The following is a 25,519-nucleotide window of genomic DNA, read 5'->3' as shown; positions in this document are numbered from 1 at the left end:
TTTCAGCTCAGCCCAAGACCCGATGGAATTCGGTGGTAGCCCTTTCAACCAAGTGCGGGCAGTTCCATCTAACATCATGGTGAAGTACTTGGCCATCGCAGCTTCACTGACCTCCAGCAATTCCATGGCCATCTCGTAACTCTCGATCCAGGCCCTGGGTTGTAAATCAGCCGTGTAATTAGGCACCTTCCTAGGCCCTTTGAAGTCCTTGGGTAGACGTTCATTGCGGAGAGCCGGCACTAAACAAGGGACACCTTCAGTCCTCGTCGGGATACCCACGTCGACGGAAGTCGTCGGATAAGCCGGGGGTGTTTGGTAAGCCGTCAACTGAGGCGCCTGCTCTGCCTCTTGCCGCGCTCTGTCTTGGTCTGTCGCGTGAAAGGCTCCGTTATGAGCCGGGCCATGACCAGGGGCGGGTCATGGCGTCAGACATTACTTGAGCCGGTCACTGAGACCATGTGTCTGCTATAACTCGGGCTCCGCCCTGGATGAGGGGTTGAGTGGATCCTGTCCCGGCTGTAAGAGTACGCCTCTTGCTGCGCCAGTGCTGTGTTAAGGAGTTCTCTGACCCGGCGGGTTTCAATAGTCGTTGGGGAGTCGCCGTCAATTGGGAGAGCTGCCAGTCGTGCTGCCGCGGCGACCATGTTTTCCAGCGGGTTAGCATAATGACCCGGTAGTATTGGCACATACTGAGGCGGGGCAAGGGGCATCCGGGGAGGCCCCATCACTTGTGGCTAAACAGGGGTCCCAGACCCGGGCACTGTGATCCCCGGCGGGTTACTAGACCCTGCTCCTGGCGTGTTGAAGAGGTTTCGAGGATCGTAGACCAGAGGGAGACGAGATTGGGCCTTTTGATGCCTCCTTCTCATGACCTCATTGGACGCGTTCTGATCCATCGTGAGCCGGAAGGACTGCGCCTGAATCAACTGGGTCTGGGCGTCGAGGGCCGCCCTCTCCGCAGCCATCCTGATCCCTTCCGCTGCCAGATCCTCCTTCGCTTTCACTAGATCTAACTTTAACTGTGCCACCTCCGCGTCATGCTGAGCTTGATCTGCCGGGTCAACCGTGGCGGTCAACAGGGCCGTCATCTTGTCCGTGAGATCCATCAGCACCTGAGCCGACGAAGGTACCGGATTTCCTGACCCGGCGGCGGGATTTTGAACAGGCTGGGCACCGGCCATGAAGATTCCAACCCGGGTCGGCGGCTCAAAGGGGTCCGGAATACTGTCACCATCGGAACAGCCCCTGAGCCTGCCATCTTGAAGTTGATACAACGAGTTTGACTCATCTGTGGACGACTCGCCGTCAGAGCCTGCGGCCGCCTCATCACCAGATCCAGACCCTACAGAGAGTCCATCATGGATACATCCCACAAAAGCATGCTTCAAGGCAGGTAGGGCCCGGGCGGGTCGTGCACGCTGAGCCGTCTCGATGAGATCGGCGTCGAGATCCGGCTCAGGGCCCGGCTCACCAATCTTACCAATGAAGACATGAATTCCGCCGAAGGGGACCCGGTACCCATACTCAATTGAGCCAGCGTCGAGGCCCCAGTTTGCATCGTCGATGTAGAGCTTGCCGCGACGACTCTTGGTCATCCGGCCCACAGCGTATCCCTTGAGCCCTTCGAAGTTGCCCTTCAAGAACTCAAATCCACCGTGCGCTGGCCCCACGGTGGGCGCCAACTGTCGTGGAATTGTCACGGCAGATGTCCTCAAGCTAGGACTTAGTCGTGGAGCCATCACATCTAGGAAGCTTGAAGGGGTTAAACGGGACAAGGAACGCGAGGGTTATACTGGTTCGGCCCCTTACGGTGAAGGTAAAGCCTACGTCCAGTTGAGGTGGTATTGACTAGAGTTTCGATGACCAGGGAGCTTTAACTGCTATGCCTGGCTCTCGACGAGATCTTTCTTGTCCCTAAACCGCCGCCGGGTCGTCCCTTTATATAGAGAGGTTGACGCCCCGCAGCTCTCAGAGTCCCGGCCGGCTCATAAGAGTGTCCAGCTCGGACTCTCAACTATTCTTGCCTTACACTACAAGTTCTATCATAATGGCTATTGTAACTACGGGCCTTAAGCCATATCCGGGTCTTAAGCCCATCTCTGGCCCGCCGTCTTCAAGCTTGGCGCCGGGCTTGAGGCGATGACCATTATGAGTAACCCGGCCCCTCCTGGCGGGTGACTCTAAGGTTTATATCCTCAACAGGCGCCGTTGACGGGGATGTGAGTGCTTGAAGGTATATCTTTAGATCTTGCAATCGAATCTTTTAGTTTCTTGTTTTATCACTAGTTTAGTCTATAAAACAAAACTACAAAAAAATGGAATTGAGTTTGTCTCATACGCTTCATCTTTTTAATATCTTTCGTGAGAATGATGGAAAGGAAAATTGTGCTCAAGTGCTAGAAGAAGAAGTCTATAAAATGTTTGGCACTGAATCTTTGAATTATGAGCATGATTGCAATGTTGTTAGTATGAATTCTATGAATATCCATGATGCTAATGATACGCAAAGCCACAAGCTTGGGGAAGCTATATTTGATGAAGATGATATTTTTTGTCCCCCAAGTTTTGATGAGCAAATTTATTATGACGAAAGCATGCCTCCTATTTATGATGATTATTGTGATGACACGTATGCTATAAAGAATAAAAATAATCATGAAACTTGTCATCTTCATTTTAATTTTCAATTGGCTTATGCCTCACATAATAGTTATTTTGTTGAGTTTGCTCCCACTACTATTCATGAGAAGAAATTTGCTTATGTGGAGAGTAATAAAAATTCTATGCTTGTAGATCATGAAAAGAATGCTTTATGTGATGGTTATATTGTTGAATTCATTCATGATGCTACTGAAAATTATTATGAGGGAGGAACATATGCCTGTAGGAATTGCAATAATATCAAGTTTCCTCTCTATGTGCTTAAAGTTTTTAAGTTATGCTTGTTTTGCATTCCTATGCTAGTTGATTATTGTTCCCATAAGTTGTTTTCTCACAAAATCCCTATGCATTGGAAGTGGGTTAGACTTAAATGCGCTAGTCATATTCTTCATGATGCTCTCTTTATGTTTCAATTCTTATCTTTTATACGTGCATCATTGAAATCATCATGCCTAGCTAGGGGCGTTAAACGTTAGCGCTTGTTGGGAGGCAACCCAATTTTTATTTTTGTTCTTGCTTTTTGTTCCTGTTTAGTAAGAAATAAATCATCTAGCCTCTGATTAGATGTGGTTTTATGTTTTAATTAGTGCCAAGTAAGACCTATAGGATCTTCTTGGAAGATAGTTATTTGATCTTGCTGAAAATTCCAGAAACTTTCTGTTCACGAAAACAATTGTTTAAAATCACCAGAACGTGATAAAATACTTATTCCAATTGCAGCAGATCAATAATCAAATTATCTAGGTCGTACTATTTTGGTAGATTTTTCTGAGTTCCGTAAGTTTTCGTTAGTTGCATATTACTACATACTGTTCTGTTTTTGACAGATTCTGTTTTCTATGTGTTGTTTGCTTATTTTGATGAATCTATGAGTAGTATCGGAGGGTATGAACCATAGATAACTTGGAATACAGTAGATATTACACCAATACAAATAAAGAATGAGTTCATTATAGTACATTGAAGCGGTGTTTTGTTTTCTTTCACTAACGGAGCTTACGAGTTTTCTGTTGAGTTTTGTGTTGTGAAGTTTTCAAGTTTTGGGTAAAGATTTGATGGACTACGGAATAAGGAGTGGCAAGAGCCTAAGCTTGGGGATGCCCAAGGCACCCCAAGGTAATATTCAAGGACAACCAAGAGCCTAAGCTTGGGCATGCCCCGGAAGGCATCCCCTCTTTCGTCTTCGTTCATCGGTAACTTTACTTGGAGCTATATTTTTATTCACCACATGATATGTGTTTTGCTTGGAGCGTCATTTTATTTTATTTTGTTTTGCTTGCTGTTTGAATAAAGTACCAAGATCTGAAACTATTAAATGTTAGAGAGTCTTCACATAGTTACATAATTATTCAACTACTAATTTGATCTTCACTTATATCTTTCAGAGTAGTTTGTCATTTGCTCTAGTGCTTCACTTATATCCTTTTAGAGCACGACGGTGGTTTTATTTTGAAGAAATAGATGAACTCTCATGCTTCACTTATATTATTTTGAGAGTCTTTAGAACAGCATGGCAATTTTCTTTGGTTATGAATTTAGTCCTAATATGATGGGCATCCAAGATGGGTATAATAAAAACTTCCATATAAAGTGCATCGAATACTATGAGAAGTTTGATACTTGATGATTGTTTTGAGATATGAAGATGGTGATATTAGAGTCATGCTAGTGGAGTAGTTGTGAATTTGAGAAATACTTGTTCTAAATTTTGTGATTCCCGTAGCATGCACGTATGGTGAACCGTTATGTGATGAAGTCGGAGCATGATTTATTTATTGGTTGTCTTCCTTATGAGTGACGGTCGGGGACGAGCGATGGTCTTTTCCTACCAATCTATCCCCTAGGAGCATGCGCGTAGTACTTCGTTTCGATAACTAATAGATTTTTGCAATAAGTATGTGAGTTCTTTATGACTAATGTTGAGTCCATGGATTATACGCACTCTCACCCTTCCGCCATTGCTAGCCTCTCTAATACCGCACACCTTTCACCGGTATCATACACCCACCATATACCTTCCTCAAAACAGCCACCATACCTACCTATTATGGCATTTCCATAACCATTCCGAGATATATTGCCATGCAACTTTCCACCGTTCCATTTATTATGACACGCTCCATCATTGTCATATTGCTTTGCATGATCATGTAGTTGACATCGTATTTGTGGCAAAGCCACCTTTCATAATTCTTTCATACATGTCACTCATGAGTCATTGCATACCCCGGTACTCCGCTGGAGGCATTCACATAGAGTCATATTTTTGTTCTAAGTATTGAGTTGTAATTCTTGAGTTGTAAGTAAATAAAAGTGGGATGATCATCATTATTAGAGCATTGTCCCAGTGAGGAAAGGATGATGGAGACTATGATTCCCCCACAAGTCGGGATGAGACTCCGGACGAAAAATATAAAAAAAGAAAAAAAAGAGGCAAAAAAAAAGAGATAAGGCCCAACAAAAAAACAAAAAAAATGAGAGAAAAAGAGAGAAGGGGCAATGCTACTATCCTTTTACCACACTTGTGCTTCAAAGTAGCACCATGATCTTCATGATATAGAGTCTCCTATGATGTCACTTTCATATACTAGTGGGAATCTTTCATTATAGAACTTGGCTTGTATATTCCAATGATGGGCTTCCTCAAAATGTCCTAGGTCTTCGTGAGCAAGCGAGTTGGATGCACACCCACTTAGTTTATTTTTGAGCTTTCATACACTTATAGCTCTAGTGCATCCGTTGCATGGCAATCCCTACTCACTCACATTGATATCTATTGATGGGCATCTCCATAGCCCGTTGATACGCCTAGTTGATGTGAGACTATCTTCTCCTTTTTGTCTTCTCCACAACCACCATTCTATTCCACCTATAGTGCTATGTCCATGGCTCACGCTCATGTATTGCGTGAAGATTGAAAAAGTTTGAGAACATCAAAAGTATGAAACAATTGCTTGGCTTGTCAACTGGGTTGTGCATGATTTAAATATTTTGTGTGGTGAAGATAGAGCATAACCAGACTACATGATTTTGTAGGGATAGCTTTCTTTGGCCATGTTATTTTGAGAAGACATGATTACTTTGTTAGTATGCTTGAAGTATTGTTATTTTTATGTCAATATTAAACTTTTATCTTGAATCTTATGGATCTGAATATTCTTGCCACAATAAATAAAATTACATTGAGAAATATGTTAGGTAGCATTCCACATCAAAAATTCTGTTTTTATCATTTACCTACTCGAGGATGATCAGGAATTAAGCTTGGGGATGCTGATACGTCTCCAACGTATCTATAATTTTTTATTGTTCCATGCTATTATATTATCTGTTTTGGATGTTTATGGGCTTTATTTTACACTTTTATATTATTTTTGGGACTAACCTCTTAACCCAGAGCCCAGTGCCAATTCTTGTTTTTCTCTTGTTTCAGTGTTTCGAAGAAAAGGAATATCAAACGGAGTCCAAACGGAATGAAACCTTCGGGAGAGTTATTTTTGGAACGGAAGCAATCCAGGAGACTTAGAGTATACATCAGGAAAGTAACGAGGTGGCCACGAGGCAGGGAGGCGCGCCTGCCCCCTGGGCGCGCGCCCACCCTCGTGGGCCCCTCGTGGCTCCCCTGACCAACTTCTTTCGCCTAGATATGTCCATATACCCTAAAAACATCGGGGAACATAATAGAACAGGAGTTCCGCCGCCGCAAGCCTCTGTAGCCACCAAAAACCAATCGGGACCCTGTTCCGGCACCCTGCCGGAGGGGGGATCCCTCACCGGTGGCCATCTTCATCATCCCGGCGCTCTCCATGACGAGGAGGGAGTAGTTCACCCTCGGGGCTGAGGGTATGAACCAGTAGCTATGTGTTTGATCTCTCTCTCGTGTTCTTGAGGTGGTACGATCTTGATGTATCGCGAGCTTTGCTATTATAGTTGGATCTTATTATTTTTCTCCCCCTCTACTCTCTTGTAATGGATTGAGTTTTCCCTTTGAAGTTATCTTATCTGATTGAGTCTTTAAGGATTTGAGAACACTTGATGTATGTCTTGCCGTGCTTATCTGTGGTGACAATGGGATAGCACGTGATCCACTTGATGTATGTTTTGGTGATCAACTTGCGGGTTCCGCCCATGAACCTATGCATAGGGGTTGGCACACGTTTTCGTCTTGACTCTTCGGTAGAAACTTTGGGGCACTCTTTGAAGTTCTTTGTGTTGGTTGAATAGATGAATCTAAGATTGTGTGATGCTTATCGTATAATCATACCCACGGATACTTGAGGTGACATTGGAGTATCTAGGTGACATTAGGGTTTTGGTTGATTTGTGTCTTAAGGTGTTATTCTATTACGAACTCTATGATAGATCGAACGGAAAGAATAGATTCGTGTTATTTTACTACGGACTCTTGAATAGATAGATCAGATAGGATAACTTTGAGGTGGTTTCGTACCCTACCATAATCTCTTCGTTTGTTCTCCGCTATTAGTGACTTTGGAGCGACTCTTTGTTGCATGTTGATGGATAGTTATATGATCCAATTATGTTATTGTTGAGAGAACTTGCACTAGTGAAAGTATGAACCCTAGGCCTTGTTTCCTAGCATTGCAATACCGTTTGTGCTCACTTTTATCATTATTTACCTTGCTGTTTTTATATTTTCAGATTACAAAAACCTATATCTACCATCCGTATTGCACTTGTATCACCATATCTTCGCCGAACTACTGCACCTATACAATTTACCATTGTATTGGGTGTGTTGGGGACACAAGAGACTCTTTGTTATTTGGTTGCAGGGTTGTTTGAGGGAGACCATCTTCATCCTACACCTCCCACGGATTGATAAACCTTAGGTCATCCACTTGAGGGAAATTTGCTACTGTCCTACAAACCTCTGCACTTGGAGGCCCAACAACTTCTACAAGGAGAAGGTCGCGTAGTAGACATCAACATGCATGTGGGTGTGCTGAAACTGTATCATGCATGTCATCCCAGAGCATGACCTATATATATACCGTATTACAAGCAAAAAAATCCCCTCCTAAGTCAAAAGTAGTGATGGACCAAGTGGGCCCACTGATGGAAAGCATCGATATCGCTGATAACCGCTTAAGTGGGTGCGAGAGGACAACCACCATCGCTTTGCATGTGGGCCAAACATATATATGTTGAATACCCAAAATGCACAACTTTGATGTGCCACATACCTCAAAACTGCAAACCATGCACCCGCACAGAGCGAGGTTCATGAAGCGTACTACATATGATGGTCCCCTTCTCCCCTCTTCGACACATACTATATGCAACTACCGTAATATGTACAACCCAAAAAGAATCCTCATCGATGGTGAAATTAATTAACCTCTCCCGGTGTAGGTCAAAGTGATGCATGCATGCATCGATGATGGCCTCATGGGCCCATAGATGGAAGCGTCACACGTGAGTTTCCTAGATAGGATAACCATCGCCTGCATGCATGTGGCCCAAAGAGGTGTTGTGTGATGTTTGAATAGCCAATTTCTCAATTTTGATGTGGCACGTGCCTCGGAAACCGAAAAGTCCCGACACTGAGTGAGGTGTACTTGTTCACGGACGCGTACGTATAGTATATATGCTAGTCCCCTCCCACCTCTTCGATGCGTACTATATACCACCATAACACAAACAAAAAAGATTCTACCTTGCTGGTCAAATTAACCTCACTGTCGGCTGTTTGTCAAAGTGATGGACGACGACCTCGCGGGCCCACACAAAGTGTCACACGTGAGTATGCAATGTCGTGTAGGACAACCATCGACTGCATGTTGCTAAAACATGTATGTATGAAAGGGTTGTGTAATGTTTTAAATAACGAATTCACGACTATAGCGACCAGACCTCAAACAGTCTGATCTCTGTGCATAAGTGTCATCCCTGGATCGGTAATGCTGACACACACTGTACTTGAAGGATTTATAACAGAGTAGCAATCACACACTTATTACATCGAATGTCTCAAAAGAGAACTTATTACAATAAATATGGCTTAAGGCCATCTAATACAATAACAGCGGAAGGCTTGGAAGATAAAGTGAGTCCATCAACTCCAACGGCATCACTGAGTGAAAGATCACGACCTAAGGCTCCTTACTCGTCGTCTGAAAAGACTGCAACATGATACGTTGCAGCCCAAAAACGGGTCAGCACATGGAATATGCTGGCAGGGTAACACAAAAGAGTAATGAACAGAATAATGCTATCACTACATGCATATAAGGCCGGTGGTGGCTGTATGGTTAATATGTTTTGCGAAAAGCCAATTTTTCCCTACTGCAAAGGAAATATATTTTATTTAACTATCATGGTGATTGTTAAACATTGAGAATGGTAAACCCCATCTCAATCCCCATTAAAAGTAATTAATAACCCAATCAAGTTTTATAATTAAGATTGATGAGATCCACATGATAATCCAAGAACTAGATACTCAAAACGTCCATAACCGGGGACACGGCTAACCATGATTAGATTGTACACTCTGCAGAGGTTTGTGCATTTTTCCCCACAAGACTTGATCTCCTCCATTGGATTTCTCGCACTACAAAATGTTTGAGAAACGGATGACCGAGACACAGTCTTTCCGAAGAGGTCCCCTTAACCGATAGATAGGCCGGTACACCTACAATCCCCTACATCTGCTAGCCCATCATGGAAAGGTTTCCCACAACTTACTCAACTATGCCAGAGCCCATAATGGCACGTGGCTGCACACCGAAGTTTCTAGCATGAAAAATCTTATGATCCCTTTGAGCCTGGGTGGCAGTCCATAGGAGAATCACATGGTACCCCGGGATTTCCAAAAAAATACAGGCAATCACTGGAATTCCCCAGGTGCCTCAATCCACCCAGATGTGTATTAAAGTTTCCACCTTAAGTTAAACATTATTTAACAATGCTCACATCTGTCATGAAAACTCTCAAAACCCAAACCACGTCTACGAGCATAGCATAGCAATATAAGCAACGTAGAAGTAACTCCCAAGGTTTGATAATAAACAGGTGAATAGGTACTACCTCATCTACTTCTCAAACCCACAATTTAATTCAGATCCTAACCATGCAATTGTTTGAGGGTTGATCTAATGCAATAAAACTGGATAGTAAAGAGGTATGATCAAAATGTTACTTGCCTTGCTGATGATCCACAAAACCTAGAGACTCGTAGTAGCACGCTTCGCACTCCGGGTACTCTATCGCAAACAAACAAGCAAACAATAAGCAATCAAACAAGGGCACGGGTAAAAATCAAATAAAAGATCTAACCAGAAAGTTCAACTTAAGAACTCCGGTTTGTAAAAAGAATCAAATCAAACAAAGCAACAAAACTCAAACGGCGAAAGAAACAAGCTTCGTTTACTAATCTGGACTAAAGTCAAATTTTACAGTAGCAAAATATTGTTTAAGTTGCTTAAACAGAAAGAGGGTTTCGAGACGAAACATAAATGAGCGAAAAGTTATACTAAAACGAAAATCGGATCAGAAATCGCAATCGAAAATGATCGCAGAAAAATCTGAGAAAAAGAAAAACGGACGAACAGGCTAACGAACGAACGTTCGCTGTCTGCGGCTAACGAGTGAACACCGTTCGTTAAAACGAACGTACGGATGGACGAACGTCCGCTAAATAAATAAACCAAAAAAAAATAAAACCGATCTATTCTAAAAAAACAAAAACCAGGGTTTTCTAAAAAAACCGAATCGGTTTTAAAATAAAACCAAACGACGGTTGTGTATACCTCCGGCGAAGCTCCGGCGAGGCGGGGCGGCTCCGCGGGGTTCGGCTGCGGCGGCGGTGGGGCGACGGCAAGGCGCGGCGGCGAGGCGCTGCGGCGGCTTGCGGGCGGCTGGGTTCCGGCAGGCGGCGACGGTGGGCGGCGACTTGGGGTCCCGAGGGGGCCCCGAGCTCGGCTTATCAAGGGGGGGGGGGGGCGGAGGCGGCTTGGGCGAGGGGGCACGGCGGCGGCGAGGCGTGTCCGGCTCGGACTCGCCCGGCGATGTCGGCGGCGGCGCGGGGTTGGGCCGGCCGGCTCGGCTGGGCTTTGGCCCAGTCGGGCGCTGATTTTTTTTAATAACGTTCCGCCGAAAATAAATCCTAGAACAATAAATAAAAATCTAAAAATGCCAAAACAAATTTTCACCGTCTAAATAAAATATTTAGAACAAGATGAACATTTTCTTGGCCCTAAAATGCAATTTTGAAAACGTGCAATTTTTCTAATTCAAATAAAATTGCAATAAAATCCAAATAAAATATTTATTTGGTTTTTAATATTTTTCCTCTAATATTTCATCTATTTTGGAGAAGTCATTTCATCTCCTCTCTTATATTTTTATTCTTGAAATATTAGGAAGGGAAAATAATCAAAACCAAATGATCCTGCTTTCAAAATTTGAGAAAACTCAAATATGAAAATAACGAAATCCCCAACTCTCTCCGTGGGTCCTTGAGTTGCGTAGAATTTCTAGGATCAAGCCAAAATGCAATAAAATATGATATGCAATGATGATCTAATGTATAACATTCCAAATTGAAAATTTGGGATGTTACAAACTGTCAGGACCCCGATTCCAAGTCACACCGATCTAGCCTGTAACACCTCATATCACATTGCGGCCTCACGCACGGTACTCCCACGGGTGTCGCCTTACCATGGCCCGGGACCGTTTGCGCCTTTTGGCTCACGTATATGACAACGTCGCTAGCATCCATATGACAGAGAACCCGGGCCGACATGGCTAGTCGTGAACCCAAAGCGGTACTAACATATGAGGACAGGCATACATGAGTCCACATCGAACGTGCCGGTCAGCAGCGTGTGAATCCGGGCTGTAGCACTTGGCTAACAGGACTCCGGAAACCCGGGCTGTAGCAGGCTAGGTAGGACTCCGGATGTCACCGCGTGACATTTCCCCGAAGGGACAGACACAGGAACGACATGACTCACATGCCGGCCAGTCAAGTGTCCAGAGCAGTAGTGCTGGGCTAGCAGGACTCCGGTGAACCGGGCTGTAGCGGACTACTATGGCTCAAGGAGGCACCAGACTACATTTCCCCATAAGAGAGGCTGCTAAAGATAAACAACTAGATTGTCGGATCCCACACATACCAAGCATTTCAAACATACACACAATATGCTCGATATGTGCAAATACAACATGGCATCACAACAAAACTCTACAACTCAAGTACTTTATTTAAAGGGCTCCGGAGAGCCTTACATAACTTGTTCATACAGATAGGGGTCACATGACCCGACACTCAAGTCATACAATCATACAAGCACATGCGGAAGCAAACTGTCTGGGTACAGACTCTAGAAAGAAAGAAGGCTTGACGAAGCCTGTCTATCTACATAGGCCCTTCACAAGCCTAGATCACCACCTGGGTGGCAAGTCACTCGTCGTCGTCGAGTTCTACGTAGAACCCGTCAGAAGGGGCGGTGTTGTCGTCTGAAAACAGTAATTAAAGCAACATGAGTACAAAGGTACTCAGCAAGTCTTACAACAGATCCTACTATACATGTTCATTCTCAAGAAGGTAGTGGGGTTATTGCAGCAAGCCAGCTTTGACTCTTGGCTAAGCTATCCTACGATACACCACTCGTGAAATAGTTTTCGCACACGAGTCCACTAATCACCAATTCAATACTCCACCGTGGATCCTCCCTCGTCATCCACGAGAGGGCCATCCGCGGTACTCACACTTATCTTGAGGCTTTTAGTAGTATCCATTTACTTGTCTATGAACTGCATAAGCGACCAAGTAGTCCTTTACCGCGGACGCGGCTATTCGAATAGTTTCATACCCTGCAGGGGTGTACTTCGTCACACACGCTCTCACCACTTATCGTCGCTACATGACGTGTACTCGGCAACCTTCAAGCGGAAGCCCAACGTGGGTGTCGGCCACAGCCTACCAAAACACTCGAGTCTCTAGTCCAGGTTTATCGCCTATTCAGGTTCCATCCGCAGGGAGTCCGGCCGAGGTTTCCACATACGGCCCCGAACGATGTGTGCAGGGTTCCCGGTCACCAAACGGGCGACTCGGTACACCGGGCCACGAGCCTACCGCATCACAGCCCACCCCTTGGTCAGCGTTGTCCACGGCCTCCAGCTTACTACAAACACCAGAAACTACGTGCAACTCCTGGACAGAGGACAAGGGTGAATAAGAAGCCGAGGGGGTCCATTGGTTTCGGGCCCAATGTGTGGTAGTAGCTGAATCTTAAATCACGCATACAGATCTCAGTTCTTAGGGACGGTCTCAATGAAACAACCCACCATGTACTCCTACATGGCCTCCCATCGATACCTTTACCAAATCGTGTTCAACACTTCACTCTCTTTACCGACACACACACTTTCACTCTAGTTCATCACCCTGATGAGCCAGACCTGACACAACTCTAAGCATAGCAAGCATAGCATTGTAGGAACACACAACATGGCTCAATCAACTCCTACACATGCTAGTGGGTTTCATCTAGTTACTGTGGCAATGACAGGTCATGCAAAGGAAAGTGGGTTCAACTACCACAACACACAGCAGTTTGAATCGCGTTGTCTTAATGTAGTAAACGAGAGCAGAAGCGAGAAGATGGGTTTGTATCAAAATGATCAATGGGTTGCTTGCCTGACGGAGTGGTGGTGGAATACTGCCCTTCAGTTGGATACTCGTGAATATCCTCGGAGGCAGGACCTACCACGATGAGCATACCGAAGCACAATCAACACCAAGCAAGTGCAACAATATGATGCATGCATGAGACATGGCAAGATGGATGTGTTGGGCTGATGCAACTAAGACCAGATGGGTTTGGACTAATTTGAATCAAAGATTCAAATTCCAAGTTCATAAATGGCCCATATTAATGCTTTATCTTGTTCTGTATAAAACAGTAGGTTAACTTGCTTAATCATGCATGAAACCAGTACAGATGGATAGAATGGATTTTTCTGATCATTTTTCATATATAAATCTTTTCATTCTGAGCTATAGATTATTTTCTATGATTTTTTGAAGTTTGTGATAATTTCTGGAATTTCCAATATAAGAATAATTCCAGTAAATGCTTTACTGCGTCAGCCTGACGTCAGTGTGACGTCAGCAGGTCAACGGGGTCGTCCAGGTCAAACCTGACGTGTGGGTCCCTGTGTCAGTGTCACTGTTAGATAATTAGTTATTTAGGATTAGTTTTAATCTCTAACTTAGGTTAATCCGCAGGCGGGCCCCACTTGTCAGTGACCCTGGGGGGTCAAACCGTGGTCTAACCACGTTGACTCGCCGGCGTTTAGCCGCCGGCGACGTCCAGACGCGGCGGTGGTGTGCGGGATTGCTCCTCCGGCGACCAAAAGGACGGCGGAGAGTACCTACGTGTAGCTGGGGGCGAACCGCGTCGACTGGTGGTGGTAGTGGAGCTCGGGGTCGCCGGAATCGACACCGGCGACGAGCCGTGCGGCTGCCGGGGTACGGGCGTGGTTGAAACCGTAGCTAGGGAGCACGGCGAGGAACGTGTGAGGGTGCTACGGGTTCCTGGCGTTGCGGTGAAGCTAATGGCTACGGTGATGCGGCCGTTGGATGGCCGGAACCTCGTCGGCGACGAGCTCGTGCGGCGGCGCGTACGGGTGAGCTTCGTGCGGTGGCTACAGAGCTCGAGAGAGAGAGGAGAGGATGGGAAGGTGGCCATGCTCACGGCGGTTGCGATGGAGCAGGCGGTGAGGTCGGAGACGAGCGGTAGCAGTGGCGACGGCGGAGGGGATCTCCGACGGTGAGCGGCGAAGGCGAGGTTGGTGGCGAAGCTTCGGGGCAACCGAGCGCTCGGGGCTCGGCTTGCTCGAAGGAGTGGGCGACGGAGGTGCTGTAGGACACGGTGGAGTGGCGCGAGGTCGACGGTGGGCGCGGTTACTCCGGTGAGGTGTCTGCAGCGGCGTCGGCCATGGTGGGGAGAAGGCCAGGGAGAGGCAACGGGGGAGAATGGCGATGTCCAGGGGCTCGGGGCGCATCGAGGGAGGTCGGCCAGCTCATCCGCGGCGAGGGCGGCAAGCAGGTGGCGCGGTGGCGAGCTCGCGCTCGCCGGCGTCACCTCTCTGCCTACTCTGGCGAGAGCAGGCAGCTGACTGGCGCGGGCCAGCACAGTGCTGGGCCGCCAGGTGGGCTGCCAGGTAAGTTTCTCTGCCTTCTATTCTTTTCTCTTTTTATTTATTTCTGTACTGTGTTTTGAAATAGTAAAAATACTATTTCATTTGGAAAAATCCTGAAAATATTCTGGGGCACCTTTGAGATTATTCCCAACAGCCTAAAAATACCTTCAAGATTATTTGGGCATTTGAAAATATTTATAGCATTTAAAATGCCCAAATGCAAATACTTATGGCTTGTGCAAAAATCCAAGATGGCCTCCAAAAATAAGAAACCATTTTTGGCAGAGGTTTTAGCCAAGACCAAAGGTGGTGAACATTTATGGAGGGCATTTCAGGTTCATTGAAAAGAATTTTAGTAAACCCTAGTTGTTCCAGGGGGGTGCTGGGGGATTCTGGCATTCCCCATTTCAGGTTTCTGTGAAATGTAAACATGATGCAACACTCTAATGCATGAACTAGCTAGGATGTGACAACTCACCCCCACTCAAAAGAATCTCGTCCCGAGATTTAGGATCCGTTGGAAAGAAGGTGGGGTACTCAAGTCGAAGACGATCCTCCCTTTCCCAGGTAGCTTCTTTCTCGGAATGGTGTGACCATTGAACTTTGAGAAACTTGATGTTTTGGCGTCGAGTGGTACGCTCGGCTTGATCAAGGATGCGAACGGGATATTCCCGATATGTGAGATTATCTTGGAGATCAAGCGTTTCGTGGTCCACTCCAAGGATAGGATCCGAGAAGCAACGCCTGAGTTGAGATACGTGGAACACATCATGAACCTTGGAAAGATGCGGAGGTAGTTCCAATTGGTAGGCAACTTCTCCTCGCTTGGCAAGAATGCGAAAGGGTCCAATGTAGCGAGGGGCCAATTTGCCTTTGATACCGAATCGATGGGTTCCCTTTAAAGGAGTCACCCGAAGGTAAGCCTTCTCGTCAACCTCAAAAGTCATAGCCTTATGTTTGCGATCATAATGGCTCTTTTGGCGAGATTGGGCTGTTTTCAATTTCTCACGAACAATGCGAACCTGCTCTTCTGCTTCCTGGATCATATCCGGGCCAAAGAGTTGTCTTTCCCCGGTTTCTGACCAGTTAAGAGGCGTTCGACATTTCCGTCCATAGAGAACCTCGAAAGGGGCTTTGCCCAAGCTAGCTTGGTAACTATTGTTATAAGCGAACTCGGCGAATGGGAGGCATTTCTCCCAATCCATGCCGAAGGAGATGACAGAAGCTCGGAGCATATCCTCCAGAATTTGATTAACTCGTTCTACCTGACCACTTGATTGAGGGTGAAAGGCGGTGCTAAAAGAGAGACGAGTTCCCATGGCATTTTGGAAACTTTCCCAAAATCGAGAGGTAAAGAGACTTCCACGGTCTGAGTTAATTTCCAATGGAACACCATGAAGAGACACTATTCAGGAGATGTATAAATCTGCTAGCTGGCTAGCGGTTATACTCTCACGAACAGGTAGGAAGTGGGCTACTTTGGAAAGACGATCGACAACAACGAAGATAGCATTATTCCCTCTCTTGGTCCTGGGAAACCCGGTAATGAAATCCATACCGATTTTATCCCATTTCCATTCGGGAATAGCCAGAGGCTGAAGGGTGCCAGCAGGTCGTTGGTGCTCTGCTTTAACACGTCGGCAGACGTCGCAGTTAGCAATGTATTGAGCAATTTCTCTCTTCATCCTAGTCCACCAAAACCTCTGGCGTAGGTCTTGATACATTTTAGTACTACCGGGATGAATGGTGAGAGGAGATTCATGAGCTTCCTTAAGGATCAATCGTCTCAGGTTGCGTACCTTGGGAACCACTAGACGGTCTCCAAAGAACACGACACCTTGGTCATCAACGGAGAAACAATCCGCAACTCCTTTCTTGATGTTTCTCTTAATACGGGAGGTTCCCGGATCTACCTTCTGAGCTTTGATGATCTGATCCGTAAGGGTAGGTTTCGCCACCAGGGTGGATAGAAATCCTTGAGGAACAATGTGAAGGTTAAGCTTGCAGAATTCCTCGTGGAGAAGTGGTTGACTTTGTTGTAACATCAAGTTGTTACAATAGGATTTACGGCTTAGCGCATCAGCCATGACGTTGGCTTTGCCCGGTGTGTAAGTAATTCCTAAGTCGTAGTCGGAGATCAACTCGACCCAACGTCTTTGCCTGAGATTCAAATCCGGTTGGGTGAAGATGTATTTCAGACTCTGGTGGTCGGTGAAAATCTCGCAACGATTACCGAGAAGGTAATGTCGCCATGTTTTGAGTGCATGGACTACGGCTGCAAGCTCTAGATCATGTGTGGGATAATTATCCTCATGTGGACGCAACTGCCGGGAAGCGTAGGCAATCACATGACGGTCTTGCATGAGTATGCAACCTAGTCCTTGTCGCGAGGCGTCGCAATAGATAACAAAGTCCTTAGAAAAATCTGGTGGTACGAGTACGGGAGCAGATGTCAAGCGTCTTTTCAGTTCCTGAAAGCTGAACTCGCACTGTGGGGTCCACTCGAACTTTTTATCTTTCTTGAGGAGTTCGGTTAGAGGTTTAGCAACCTTGGAGAAATTCTCGACGAAGCGACGGCAGTAGCTCGCTAAGCCAAGGAAACTCCGAACTTGTTTAACCGTTTCAGGGGGAGTCCAGTCAAGGATGGCTTGAACTCGCTCGGGATTGACAGCAATACCTTTACCAGAGGTCACGTGGCCTAGGTAGGTCACTTCTGGCAACCAAAATTCGCACTTGGAGAATTTGGCATAAAGGCGATGCTCTCTGAGTTTTTCTAACACAAGTCTAAGATGTTCGGCATGCTCTTCCTCGTTCTTCGAGTAGATAAGGATATCATCGAGGTAAACCACGACAAACTTGTCTAAGTACTCCATGAAGATCGAGTTCATCAAGCGAGAAAAGGTGGCTGGAGCATTGGTTAACCCGAAGGACATGACTGTATACTCGTATTGGCCATAACGGGTAACAAAGGCCGTTTTAGGAATGTCCCCGTTCTTGATTTTGATTTGATGGTAGCCCAACCTCAAATCCATTTTAGAGAAGACTGAGGATCCAGCGAGCTGATCATACAGATCGTTGATCCTGGGAAGCGGATACTTGTTCTTGATTGTGACTAGATTGACGGGTCGGTAATCTACAACCATCCGATCCGTACCATCCTTCTTCTTGACGAAGAGGACGGGGCAAGCCCACGGAGAAGAACTAGGACGGATGAAACCCTTTTTCAAGGACTCATCGAGTTGTTTCTTAAGCTCGGCTAGCTCTAGGGGTGCCATCTTATAGGGTCTTCTAGAGATTGGGACGGTTCCTGGAACAAGGTCTATCACGAACTCAACATCCCTGTCAGGTGGAATACCTGGCAGTTCTTCAGGGAAGACATCCGGGAAGTCACGGACTACCGGCACATCTTCGAGGTCTGGAAGGGGGTTGGCATTTAATGAGTAAAGCTGACGTTTAGACACTCGGGTCAAAACATTGACTGTCTTGCCCGACGGATGGGTGAGTTGAATAGTTCTAGTAGAGCAATCAATCTTAGCATAATGGGCTGACATCCAGTCCATACCCAAGATGATGTTTATGTCCGAGGACTTGAGAGCTATTAGTGATGCAAGGAAGACCAGTCTGTCAACAAGAATTTCATTTCCATGGCTTATCTTAGAGGTTTGCCATCTAGAACCAGGAGTTTGAATTTCCATGGAAGTAGGCATGTCACTAAATGTGGTGTTGTGTAATCGAGCATAGCTCTCTGAGATAAATGAATGAGATGCTCCAGTATCGAAAAGAACAGTTGCCGGATGGCAATTAACAAGGAGCGTACCAAGGACGATGTTGGGATCCTCATGAGTTCCTTCAGCTGAGACATAGTTGACATGGCCACGTGCTGTGGTGGCTGGCTTGGCATAGTAGGTCTTTCCTGCTGGCTTACCACGGCCAACGGACTGTCTAGGTTGATTGAGGTTGTTTCGGGGGCACTCGCGCAAATAGTGACCCGTTTCTCCACACTTGAAGCATGTCACAATATTGGGGCGTGGAGCAGCATTAGCAGCGGGGCCACCATAAACCTTGGGCGGTGCATGCTGCTGGTTGGGGCGAGGCGCCTCGAAGGATGGCCTCGGAGTGAACCTGGGTGGCAGAGCAGTATTTGGAATCCAGACCCGGCGCTTCTGGGATCCGGAGCCAGATGAGGAACCAAAGTCACGAGAGTGCTTGTGTGTAGCGTCATAGTCAGTTTGTCCTGTCTCGGCACTGATGGCCTTATTGACCAACTTCTGGAAAGAGGTGCACTCATGCAGACGGAGATCACGGCGAAGCTCGGGGCTAAGTCCCTTGCGGAACCTTGCCTGCTTCTTGGCGTCGGTGGATACCTCTTCAGGAACATAGCGTGCTAGATTTCCAAACTCACGGCTGTAAGCATCCACGGTCAGTCTGCCTTGGGTGAAGTTGCAGAATTCTTCCCGCTTACGATCCATGAGACCCTCCGGAATGTGATGTTCATGGAAAGCCTCACTGAATTCAGCCCAAGTAGTGATTTGGCCAGCTGGGCGCATAGCCTCAAAGTTCTCCCACCAAAGGCTAGCAGGGCCTTCGAGGTGATAGGCAGCGTAGGTAACCTTATCAGCTTCGGCTACATTGGTAGAACGTAGCTTATGGGTGATGCTGCGAAGCCAATCATCCGCATCAAGGGGCTCGACGGAGTGGTTGAACTTCGGTGGGTACAACTTGATAAAGTCATTGATGGACACCAGGTCGTTCATCTAGTGACGTGCAGTATTCTGCTCAATTCGCTCTAGCAAGCGGTTAGTCTCACGCTTGTTTCTTTCTGCCTCCAGCATAACTTCGGCCAATGAAGGCGGTTGGGGCAGATCCTCCGCCCTGGCTGCATTGGCTTCATCCTGCGCCTGGACAGCAGGGTTGTTGCGGGTGTTAACCATCCTAGGAGAAACAAAGCAACGGTTTAGACGGGGATGGCTAAATCTTGATAGGGAATGCGGAATGTAATGGATAACACGGAATGCAGAGATGACCATCAGTATGACATGGTAACATGGCAACATACATATACCAACGGTCATACACGCCATACATAGTTTAGTACAAGCCCAGGCCAAGGTACAACTATGATGAAGGACGATACATCTCATCAGAGGCATTCCAAGCTCCTATACATTATTTTTCTACACCTCCGGAACGTGATACACACCAAGTCGTATCCCACAAGACACGCAGGACTGTGGAGATTACAACTGTTACAATACTGGTAGAACTACTACCAACTCAGACGTCTCCGTAGTAATCCTCATAGAAGTCACCGCCATGTCCTGGGAGCTGAACATGATCATCCGGAAACAGTCGGTCCTGTGGAGCTTGCGGTCCATAGGGACTCGGGTGTGGCCTTGGTCCAACAAACGGTGGCAGACCGGGTCCACGAGGAGGGGTGATGCCTCCTACATCACGCCGTTCCATACATTCTGGCAGACCAGATCGCACGGGGTATATGTCCCTCATGTCCATAAACCCAGCTTGCACGGCGGGTGCAAACCGTGTCAGGGTGGCCCAGTGATCAGCACGAGCATTAAAGAGCTCCATTCGCAAGGCACGATTCTCACGGTCCTTGTCCTCAAGCATCTCGGTGGTGGTACGGAGTAGTGAGCCCTCATGGGTAGAATCACAGTAAGTGGCCTGATAGTACCCCTGTGCCCCAGGGAGTGCTGCTGGCATATAGCAGAAGTCGGTGTTCTGAAGCAAAGCAGTCCTGGCTCGCATGATAGTCATCATTGAGTAAGCTGCGTCCTGCACGGACATCTCGATAGTAACCCCAAGTCCATAGTCCATAAGAGCAATGGAGGGGTTCAGTGGCTCCAGGGTAGGATGGGTAAATCCTGACGGTGCAAAGATATTGACTTTGATTAAAGTCTCGGAACTGCTCCTCAACGGTATACTCGGGATACCAACGATAGCCTGTCTCAACCATCACTCGGACCAACATGGCCGTGTGACCAGGTACACCGATGCACCGGGTCAGACGAACCACTTGGTTCTGGGAACGGGTGGCCATCTGAAAGCACGAAATAATGCAAGGCATTAGTATTTCTAGGAGAATTCGGACAGCATAACGGCTGTAAATGCTCGAAAAAGGATTTGAGACATTCGCAACAGTTTGCAATACCACTCAACAACATCATGTCAAGGTTCTGGTTCAACCGACAACTTACCAAGGTAATAGAAACTGAACCGAAGCATGGAACCAACAATCCTATAAGTTACTACGGACTAGTAACACGTGAACCTGATAGAGAGGAGAGAGCCTAGTCCTTAACCCGCGTAGAATGAGAAGAGTACGACTCAGATCAGAGGGCATGAGGTAAAGGAGTAAAAGCACCTTACGTTCCCTCCCACAATCAATTCCCCTACATATAACTAAAGCATTTCTAGACTCGACATCGACCAGTTTGGCTTATCGCACCTACAGGCAGTCCGGCTCTGATGCCAACGATGTCAGGACCCCGATTCCAAGTCACACCGATCTAGCCTGTAACACCTCATATCACATTGCGGCCTCACGCACGGTACTCCCACGGGTGTCGCCTTACCATGGCCCGGGACCGTTTGCGCCTTTTGGCTCACGTATATGACAATGTCGCTAGCATCCATATGACAGAGAACCCGGGCCGACATGGCTAGTCGTGAACCCAAAGCGGTACTAACGTATGGGGACAGGCATACATGAGTCCACATCGAACGTGTCGGTCAGCAGCGTGTGAATCCGGGCTGTAGCACTGGGCTAACAGGACTCCGGAAACCCGGGCTGTAGCAGGCTAGGCAGGACTCCGGATGTCACCGCGTGACATTTCCCCGAAGGGACAGACACAGGAACGACATGACTCACATGCCGGCCAGTCAAGTGTCCAGAGCAGTAGTGCTGGGCTAGCAGGACTCCGGTGAACCGGGCTGTAGCGGACTACTATGGCTCAAGGAGTCACCAGACTACATTTCCCCATAAGAGAGGCTGCTAAAGATAAACAACTAGATTGTCGGATCCCACACATACCAAGCATTTCAAACATACACACAATATGCTCGATATGTGCAAATACAACATGGCATCACAACAAAACTCTACAACTCAAGTACTTTATTTAAAGGGCTCCGGAGAGCCTTACATAACTTGTTCATACAGATAGGGGTCACATGACCCGACACTCAAGTCATACAATCATACAAGCACATGCGGAAGCAAACTGTCTGGGTACAGACTCTAGAAAGAAAGAAGGCTTGACGAAGCCTGTCTATCTACATAGGCCCTTCACAAGCCTAGATCACCACCTGGGTGGCAAGTCACTCGTCGTCGTCGAGTTCTACGTAGAACCCGTCAGAAGGGGCGGTGTTGTCGTCTGAAAATAGTAATTAAAGCAACATGAGTACAAAGGTACTCAGCAAGTCTTACAACAGATCCTACTATACATGTTCATTCTCAAGAAGGTAGTGGGGTTATTGCAGCAAGCCAGCTTTGACTCTTGGCTAAGCTATCCTACGATACACCACTTGTGAAATAGTTTTCGCACACGAGTCCACTAATCACCAATTCAATACTCCACCGTGGATCCTCCCTCGTCATCCACGAGAGGGCCATCCGCGGTACTCACACTTATCTTGAGGCTTTTAGTAGTATCCATTTACTTGTCTATGAACTGCATAAGCGACCAAGTAGTCCTTTACCGCGGACGCGGCTATTCGAATAGTTTCATACCCTACAGGGGTGTACTTCGTCACACACGCTCTCACCACTTATCGTCGCTACACGACGTGTACTCGGCAACCTTCAAGCGGAAGCCCAACGTGGGTGTCGGCCACAGCCTACCTAAACACTCGAGTCTCTAGTCCAGGTTTATCGCCTATTCAGGTTCCATCCGCAGGGAGTCCGGCCGAGGTTTCCACATACGGCCCCGAACGATGTGTGCAGGGTTCCCGGTCACCAAACGGGCGACTCGGTACACCGGGCCACGAGCCTACCGCATCACAGCCCACCCCTTGGTCAGCGCTGTCCACGGCCTCCAGCTTACTACAAACACCAGAAACTACGTGCAACTCCTGGACAGAGGACAAGGGTGAATAAGAAGCCGAGGGGGTCCATTGGTTTCGGGCCCAATGTGTGGTAGTAGCTGAATCTTAAATCACGCATACAGATCTCAGTTCTTAGGGACGGTCTCAATGAAACAACCCACCATGTACTCCTACATGGCCTCCCATCGATACATTTACCAAATCGTGTTCCACACTTCACTCTCTTTACCGACACACACACTTTCACTCTAGTTCATCACCCTGATGAGCCAGACCTGACACAACTCTAAGCATAGCAAGCATAGCATTGTAGGAACACACAACATGGCTCAATCAACTCCTACACATGCTAGTGGGTTTCATCTAGTTACTGTGGCAATGACAGGTCATGCAAAGGAAAGTGGGTTCAACTACCGCAACACACAGCAGTTTGAATCGCGTTGTCTTAATGCAGTAAACGAGAGCAGAAGCGAGAAGATGGGTTTGTATCGAAATGATCAATGGGTTGCTTGCCTGACGGAGTGGTGGTGGAATACTGCCCTTCAGTTGGATACTCGTGAATATCCTCGGAGGCAGGACCTACCACCATGAGCATACCGAAGCACAATCAACACCAAGCAAGTGCAACAATATGATGCATGCATGAGACATGGCAAGATGGATGTGTTGGGCTGATGCAACTAAGACCAGATGGGTTTGGACTAATTTGAATCAAAGATTCAAATTCCAAGTTCATAAATGGCCCATATTAATGCTTTATCTTGTTCTGTATAAAACAGTAGGTTAACTTGCTTAATCATGCATGAAACCAGTACAGATGGATAGAATGGATTTTTCTGATCATTTTTCATATATAAATCTTTTCATTCTGAGCTATAGATTATTTTCTATGATTTTTTGAAGTTTGTGATAATTTCTGGAATTTCCAATATAAGAATAATTCCAGTAAATGCTTTACTGCGTCAGCCTGACGTCAGTGTGAGTCAGCAGGTCAACGGGGTCGTCCAGGTCAAACCTGACGTGTGGGTCCCCTGTGTCAGTGTCACTGTTAGATAATTAGTTATTTAGGATTAGTTTTAATCTCTAACTTAGGTTAATCCGCAGGCGGGCCCCACTTGTCAGTGACCCTGGGGGGTCAAACCGTGGTCTAACCACGTTGACTCGCCGGCGTTTAGCCGCCGGCGACGTCCAGACGCGGCGGTGGTGTGCGGGATTGCTCCTCCGGCGACCAAAAGGACGGCGGAGAGTACCTACGTGTAGCTGGGGCGAACCGCGTCGACTGGTGGTGGTAGTGGAGCTCGGGGTCGCCGGAATCGACGCCGGCGACGAGCCGTGCGGCTGCCGGGGTACGGGCGTGGTTGAAACCGTAGCTAGGGAGCACGGCGAGGAACGTGTGAGGGTGCTACGGGTTCCTGGCGTTGCGGTGAAGCTAATGGCTACGGTGATGCGGCCGTTGGATGGCCGGAACCTCGTCGGCGACGAGCTCGTGCGGCGGCGCGTACGGGTGAGCTTCGTGCGGTGGCTACAGAGCTCGAGAGAGAGAGAGGAGAGGATGGGAAGGTGGCCATGCTCACGGCGGTTGCGATGGAGCAGGCGGTGAGGTCGGAGACGAGCTGTAGCAGTGGCGACGGCGGAGGGGATCTCCGACGGTGAGCGGCGAAGGCGAGGTCGGTGGCGAAGCTTCGGGGCAACCGAGCGCTCGGGGCTCGGCTTGCTCGAAGGAGTGGGCGACGGCGGTGCTGTAGGACACGGTGGAGTGGCGCGAGGTCGACGATGGGCGCGGTTACTCCGGTGAGGTGTCTGCGGCGGCATCGGCCATGGTGGGGAGAAGGCGAGGGAGAGGCAACGGGGGAGAATGGCGATGTCCAGGGGCTCGGGGCGCGTCGAGGGAGGTCGGCCAGCTCATCCGCGGCGAGGGCGTGAAGCAGGTGGCGCGGTGGCGAGCTCGCACTCGCCGGCGTCACCTCTCTGCCTGCTCTGGCGAGAGCAGGCAGCTGACTGGCGCGGGCCAGCACAGTGCTGGGCCGCCAGGTGGGCTGCCAGGTAAGTTTCTCTGCCTTCTATTCTTTTCTCTTTTTATTTATTTCTGTACTGTGTTTTGAAATAGTAAAAATACTATTTCATTTGGAAAAATCCTGAAAATATTCTGGGGCACCTTTGAGATTATTCCCAACAGCCTAAAAATACCTTCTAGATTATTTGGGCATTTGAAAATATTTATAGCATTTAAAATGCCCAAATGCAAATACTTATGGCTTGTGCAAAAATCCAAGATGGCCTCCAAAAATAAGAAACCATTTTTGGCAGAGGTTTTAGCCAAGACCAAAGGTGGTGAACATTTATGGAGGGCATTTCAGGTTCATTGAAAAGAATTTTAGTAAACCCTAGTTGTTCCAGGGGGGGTGCTGGGGGATTCTGGCATTCCCCATTTCAGGTTTCTGTGAAATGTAAACATGATGCAACACTCTAATGCATGAACTAGCTAGGATGTGACACAAACCTACCCCCCTTAAGATGAATCTCGCCCTCGAGATTTGGGTTGGCTTGAAAATAGGTGAGAGTGATCCTTCCTTAGGTCTTCTTCTCGCTCCCAGGTGGCCCCATCTTCGGTATGGTG

Source organism: Aegilops tauschii, chromosome 7 (genome assembly GCF_002575655.3).
Source record: "Aegilops tauschii subsp. strangulata cultivar AL8/78 chromosome 7, Aet v6.0, whole genome shotgun sequence".
Taxonomy (NCBI): domain Eukaryota; kingdom Viridiplantae; phylum Streptophyta; class Magnoliopsida; order Poales; family Poaceae; genus Aegilops; species Aegilops tauschii.
Note: the sequence above shows the minus strand (reverse complement) of the source record.